A 7156-nucleotide genomic window follows, 5' to 3' on the forward strand; every position below is an offset into this window, starting at 1 on the left:
CTACAACTGAAATTAATGCGCAAAAATTGAACAATATACATGATTGCATCATAATCATATCATGTATACTAAGCAAGTTAGTTTGTAGGTCACTAAACATACATGTATACTGTAATGCATGTATCCAAGTTATGGTATCAAATCACAATAATAGTAGTGTAGAAAAATACATATCATCAAGCATAATTATCATCCACATTTATTATAAAAGTTAGGAGATCCGGTTAATCATATGCGGTGTTTTACCAATTTAAGTAAAACATGTACGGTATCATATCATATTATGTCGGTGAAAACAATCAAATAATCAGCCAGGTGGCAAAATAAATGGAAGTTGTCACCCCAACTAGTCAGCACTAATATCATATCATATTTACCCCTTATAACTCCCAACATGTATCGAGCCTGCACCACTAACCCATTCAAGGGAAAGCCAATCTGCCCACCCTTCCACAGAGGGTATTATATCTCCGTTAATATGAATTATAGTAGCCAACATTTCTTACATACAAAAAACTCACAACATCATATCATTTAAAATATATTAAGCAACACTATGCATATATAAAACAAAATGAGAAAGTTCACAGTATGGAACAACAGGATCAATCTATAAACAATAATCAAAATAGAAATTAAATATTAAGCACATATTCAGTCGTCATTGTGATAGTATTTATAATACATCTCATTTTTACTGCATTTTTATAAAGTTAATATAACTAATATTAGGTTTTTTTCCTTAAATAAAAGAAAAACCAGGTGAAAGTTCACTATACATATGTTAAAGTGTGTAAAATAGCTAGGACACTAACATTTTAAAAATTATATGATGTAAGTTTTCAAAATGCGGAGATATCATTAATGTTGAAAGTTTCAGGCAAATAAAGTTTGAAAAATACGTAGAATGATAAAATCACTGAAATCAGAGATAGGGTAAAGACAACCTACCTTGAGTTGGTCAATTTTCTCAACTGGCCCATCTCACGAAAATCAAGTCCTGACCTCCAAAAATACTCTCTTCTTTTCTCTTTCCTTTTTTTCCCCCAATTCTTTTTTTTCCTCTCCTCACAGTTTGGAAATCCAAAAGCATTGGAATGAAGTTTCTGGAAAAGGTGCAAAAGACATATTTGTCATTATCTAATTTCTTTGGATTAAATCGCTAAGTTCATATAAATCTTTTATATCTTGAAACCTAGAACTTCAAAATTATGGAAAAATAGTTATAAGTTAAGATTATCATGTCTAGGGCACTATAGTGAAAAAGGTTTAAAAATGGATGTGAAACAATTCAAATAATAAATTCGTACATGCAGATGTATATTTTTAAGAAATTACAATTGTACCTTTAATCTTATATTTTTATATTTATATTTATCATAAAAAAATGAAAAAATCACAATGATCGAATCGGCCCCTAATTTTATTATATGCAAATAATTCTATAATTACTTGAAAATTAATAATTAGAAGACTAATACTTACTTTTGTGTATTGAGACCCAGACCTATAAATAAAAATATTTTATAGTAGATGTCCAAATTTGTATGTGAAAATGAAAAATAATTATGAGATATAACTCAACTTAAAACATTTCACTCATTTATGTGCATTATAGCAGTCTAATAGACATGTATTATATAGAATAGATTCGATGAGCCATTAAAGTCACTTTCATGCATTGGCCCTATCCGCCATTACAAACATTCCGACATACATCAATCTTATAAGCAATTATAGCTATGATGCTTGCAGGCATTACTGATTAGAAAATTTAAGCAGGGCGATGATGATCAAAAGCTTATGTTCAAATGATAAAAATTGGACAGCTATAGAGCGATGATAAAGGTTTGGGCAATTATAAACAAACAATGATGGTCAAGAGATAGTCGATGTGTGATAGAAATTGGGCGACGATAAATAGACAATGAAAGCCAAGCAATTATAATTGGGGGTTGATGATCATACAATCATAGTCGAGTAATTGTGATTTGGTCATTATATTTGGACGATACAGATTGCACAACCATAGATAAATGGTGGTTTTTAAATAATTAGTCCGGAGATGGTGGTAAAAAAAAATCATATTAAATGGCATTGGTTAAATGACTATAAAAGAGTAATAGACTGCGGCGAAAAATGACGGCAATGAAGCGAAAGATTAGAACGAGAAAATCACAGAGACAAGCAGACACGAATTTACGTGGCTCGTTAAATTATTTACATCCACGGAGTTACAGCGGATTTTATTATTTGACGGACCACACAATTTCTCTACAGGATTACAAGAACTTGATTCAAATTTTCAGCTTCTACTTCCTCGGATTTGTCGCCGCCTGGTTCAGCCTCCAACCACTGTCGACGCCTCAGCCTCCGAGACACCTCCATCCGCCACCGCTAGTTCAGCCTTCGACAAAACCTTCTTCTTCTCTGGTGGCACCCGCTCGGAATTCGCTTGCATTTGGTTGCTGTCGCGCGGAGTTGTTGTGAGATATATATACCAGTTGTTGGGATAAGATATACACCAATTTATGTGGTATATATATAAATCAAATTGGAGAACGATCGACAAAGCGAAAAATAGAACGAGAAAAAATCACACTAGAAAAAAACACATAGACTTACATAGTTCGACAAATTTTCTACGTCCACGGAGTTGCAAAGGATTTTACTACTTGAGGAATTGACATCAGTCGATCACTTCGACTTAGAAGAGGAATCTCTCGTTCGTTGCTCTCTCTTCTTCTCTCTCTTTTCTTCTTTCTTTACACCGAGATACACCGAAGAAACTCTACACCGAGATACACCAAAGAATATAAACTTACAAGAGAAATAAACCCAATTTATGTTCAGCCACAAGTCACCAAGAAGAAGTCAAAGGTAAACAATCTTCTTCTTCTTTCTTCTTCCTTCAACGCAAGAAACTACTACTTTCACTTTCCTTCCTTCTATCCTGAGGAAGCCCAAAGAAAAACACCAACCGTGACATCATTACTGAAAGAGAGCTGTCCGAAGTCTTTTATCGCGAACAGGAAGAGAGTGAAGGGATGTTTCACTTCGTGTCAGAGAAAGGCGGGAACGGTTTGCGAAACCGTAATGTCACGGTCGAGACCTTTCACGATCAAAACGGGGAGGCGGAAGTGGGATCGGGATCGAGCGGGAGTGGGAAGGCGTCGTTCGCAATCGGGAGTAGGCGGAGGTGGGATCTTTTATCGGCCTCTACCGCTAACACACGGTCTTCCCTTTCTTCGTGTGCGTTTCGCCAAAATGGGAGGTTGGGCGCTACTTTTCGCGAACAGAGAGTGTGCGGGGTATTGTTGCTATCACAAAAAGAGAGGGCGGGCTCCTTTTATCGCGAATTCGGGAGGCAAGTGAGGGAGAAAAAGCGGGAGAATTAATTATGAAGGAAACAAAGAATTAATTATGAAGGAAACAAATAACACGAAATTAATTCATCAAGATGCATTCCAAAAGATACAGAATCCGCCCAATTTGGATGTAATGGACCGGAATCCACATAGCACAACATAGCCTTTAGGCAAAAACATAATGAAATTCAAGGAAATACATACATGCAATAGATGATAGCTAACAATAGTCAAGCATTGATGATCATATAATTACAGTTAGACAATATTGGTCGGGTGGCAAAAATTGTGCCACGGGTCCAAGTGACGAAGATTTGTTGATAGTAGCAGAGCAAGGGAAAGACTTGGATATAGACATAGACCGATCAAGCCCGAATCACAAATATATACTTATATTTCATATTTTTTCCTACAATAATAAATAATTAACTGATCAATTATGATTTCAATTTTGAAAGTCTAGTAAATTTGATAATTTTAAATATTAATTATTTTTTTTCCCAAATTCAAATATTAATTAGTGCTCATCATGATAACTAATTAATTATGGTTCGATTAGAAAAAAAAGTTTCTTTTTAGTTTTTTACTTCGAGATGAAAAAATATATCTGGATAAGATATAAAAACTTAGTTATGGCTTTCTATGCATAAAGATGGATGGGATATGGACACATTCCTATAATAGCAGCAATGTTTCATATAGTTTTTACATATGGATGTTGTGATCACTTGAGGCTAATGATCTATTTATAGTTTTTTATTAATAGTAACTCGGTCTTCAAACCAATTCAAACATTCAATTTTCTTAGTTGTAGAAATGATAATATGGTTAATTACCTGTCTCTTTAATGACATTGACCATTTGAAATATTTATTACTGTCGATCTCCACAAGAATATTATCCTTGAGCTTTGTTTAAGTAGGGTGCAATTAGCTAATTCATCTAATTTTTAAGTGCACAACAGAAAAAAGCTCCTCAGTTTTCGTGGATCTAATGGCTTAGAATAATGTACATGTCGAAAGATGAATCTCGTGAAAATAATATAGGAGAACCATAAATAAAGGCAAGCGAGTGATAGTGGTATATCGACTATAAGTCGATCAACCGACCCACCCGGAGGCCAACCGATTGACTCAGAGGTCGCTTAGACGATAGACAAGAGGATAACTAGTCAGGTGTTCGTCAATCGAGCGTTGCCCGACATAAGCCAATTTGATTAGGGGTTGGCCTACTAGAGAGAGGATAAGTGATATAATTATCATTTCACAAGAAGTCTAAACCCCTATAAATAGAGTAGCATTAAATGTAGTAGGAATAGTTGAAACCTGATATCAAATATCTCTGTTGAATCTTAAATTGTTCAAGAAATCACATTCAAGGAATAGAGTTCATAGAAGGAGAGGAAAGCCGGAGATAAGCAAGAAATGAACATTAAAATGACAACACGTAACCTCTCATTCATAAAATGATCACTTATTTATAGTTTTAGAAGAAATATAAAATATACAATTACATATAAGACCCCTATTTTAGGAACGTTCATAAAAGTATTAAGGTCTTTTTTTCAATTTAAGTTTATAAATACATTTGATAACATATTGTTCGTTCAATCATAAAGACCCTTGCCTGTTAATAGTATATCGATTCGTTCGGCACTAGTGAGCCGAACGATCAGGGAACCGCATAGATGCTCTTTGGTAAAGAGCATATTTGCAACACAACTTCAGTCTTCGATTCGTTTAATGTCTTCGTTAGGGGGAGTGTTGTTTCTTTCGTTCAGCCCATTGTTTCGATCGACCTTCATACAAAATAGGGAAGACTCGACCGAGTTATGGGACTCATTTCTCTTGATTCAACTTTGTTCTTCGCTCCAATAAGATGAACTAGTGTTTAACTTAATCCTAACAAACTTTGACCATAAGTTCCTCTTATTTTGTCGTATACTAGTGTTTCACTCAGAGTTTCATGCTTACATGACCTCGTCATGCAATCTCATTTCAATATATCATCTCTCTCTCTCTCTCTCTCTCTCTCTCTCTCCCCCCCTCCTCCTCTCTTTCTACCTCTTGATATGTTCTATTCATTCGCTGTAATTCACTAGCAAATATGGGTTCCTCATCAAGTTTATTAATTTGGGGTCAATGATGTTTCCAGCCAATTAACTGCACTTGCTTTCCTTATTGGGATGCAGATTAATTTCTTATGATGTGTTTTTGAATTTATTTGAAATTAGTTAAATTATTTTTTATGTATTAATTTACCTGAAAACGCTTTTCTTTAGTTGATATAAATCTCAAAATTATGTGTTAATTAATTTTAAATATATAAGATTTATTTACAATTTATTTACATATAAATCTTTAAATATTTACACAATTAGTACATTTATCATAAAATAATTTTAATAATTTTAATGTTCATATGAATTAAATTGTATGAAATATATCCTAACTCAATTTTTTTTTGCGTGAGTCAGCTATAATTAATTGAAATAATTAGGTTTTTTTTTTTTCTGAATTTTTCTAATAATTATCTTTATAAAGAATTTTTTAAAAAAAGGATAAAATTGTATCGCATGTATGCTATTTACTTTCATATATTGTTTACTTATAAAATAAAACAAAATACAGATTAATTAAGCTCCCAAAATCTTTCGAAATTAATTTATTCAAATAATATTAAATTTTCTTAATTATTTTTAAATTAATTTGAAATATTATTTTATTTTTTTTATTTTACACTTTATTTTAGCGCTGAAAAAAAAAATAATAAGACCTGACGAATCGGTATTCATTTAATTAACGACTTTGAGGTCGAGTTTTAAAAAACAAATTTTTAATGATAATGAAAAATTGAAGAAGGTTGGCTAAGTGCCCGTTTGGGACAGCTTATTTGATGGGGTGACATTTTGAAAACACACCTGATTTGTTTGGCTAAATTGCATTTTGACAGCTTATGCGTTTTCAAAATGCAGAAAATAGCGTTTCACACTGCACTTATCTGGGTGCGGTGAGAGCTTATTGGCAACGATTTGATTTTTCCAAAACAAATAAAAATTTTTAATATCCACCGCAGCTAGCTTATCAGCAGATTACTTTTAATCAACTTATTAACAGATTATTCAATAAATTACAGCAGCTCCAAATAGACCCTAAGTCATTGAAATGAGGAAATATTATATGTCATAATTGTCTGAACGGACGATTCTCTGAATGGGCAATCTTGTAATACGTAGTCATCGTGATCAGATCCATACTTCGTCATACTTTGTCTGGATATGCGATCGTTTATTCTCTTCATTAAAAGAATAATTTCGATGCAGAATGATATTTTAGTGTCAAAATTACCCCCATATTATTCGAAGTATTGCCAAACTGAAATTCAGTTCTTCGTATGAAGGCGAACAATTTGTCTCATATATATTATTTGTAAATACATACGTAATAACCATATTAATCGCTTGGATTTCAAAAATATGTATGTAATGTTGTGGCGTGCTCATAATTATGTTGGCCAATTTAATTTATTGGTTAAAATTGTATACTTCCAACCCAAAATGTATTGAATTCAAGATATTACATTCGGGAGAATGTCTATGTTTACAATTAAACTCATTAAGTTCGCCCAAATAGGGCTGTCAAAAAAGCTCATTGTTCGCGAACAGCTCGTGTTCGGTTCGTTAAGTAGCTCGTGTTCGGCTCGTTCGTTAAGTAAACAACTCCTTGTTCCATTGTGTTCGGCTCGTTTTAGCTTGAAATAAAAAAATTTATATAACTATTTATATAACA

Source organism: Phalaenopsis equestris, unplaced genomic scaffold (assembly GCF_001263595.1).
Source record: "Phalaenopsis equestris unplaced genomic scaffold, ASM126359v1 Scaffold000570, whole genome shotgun sequence".
NCBI lineage: Eukaryota > Viridiplantae > Streptophyta > Magnoliopsida > Asparagales > Orchidaceae > Phalaenopsis > Phalaenopsis equestris.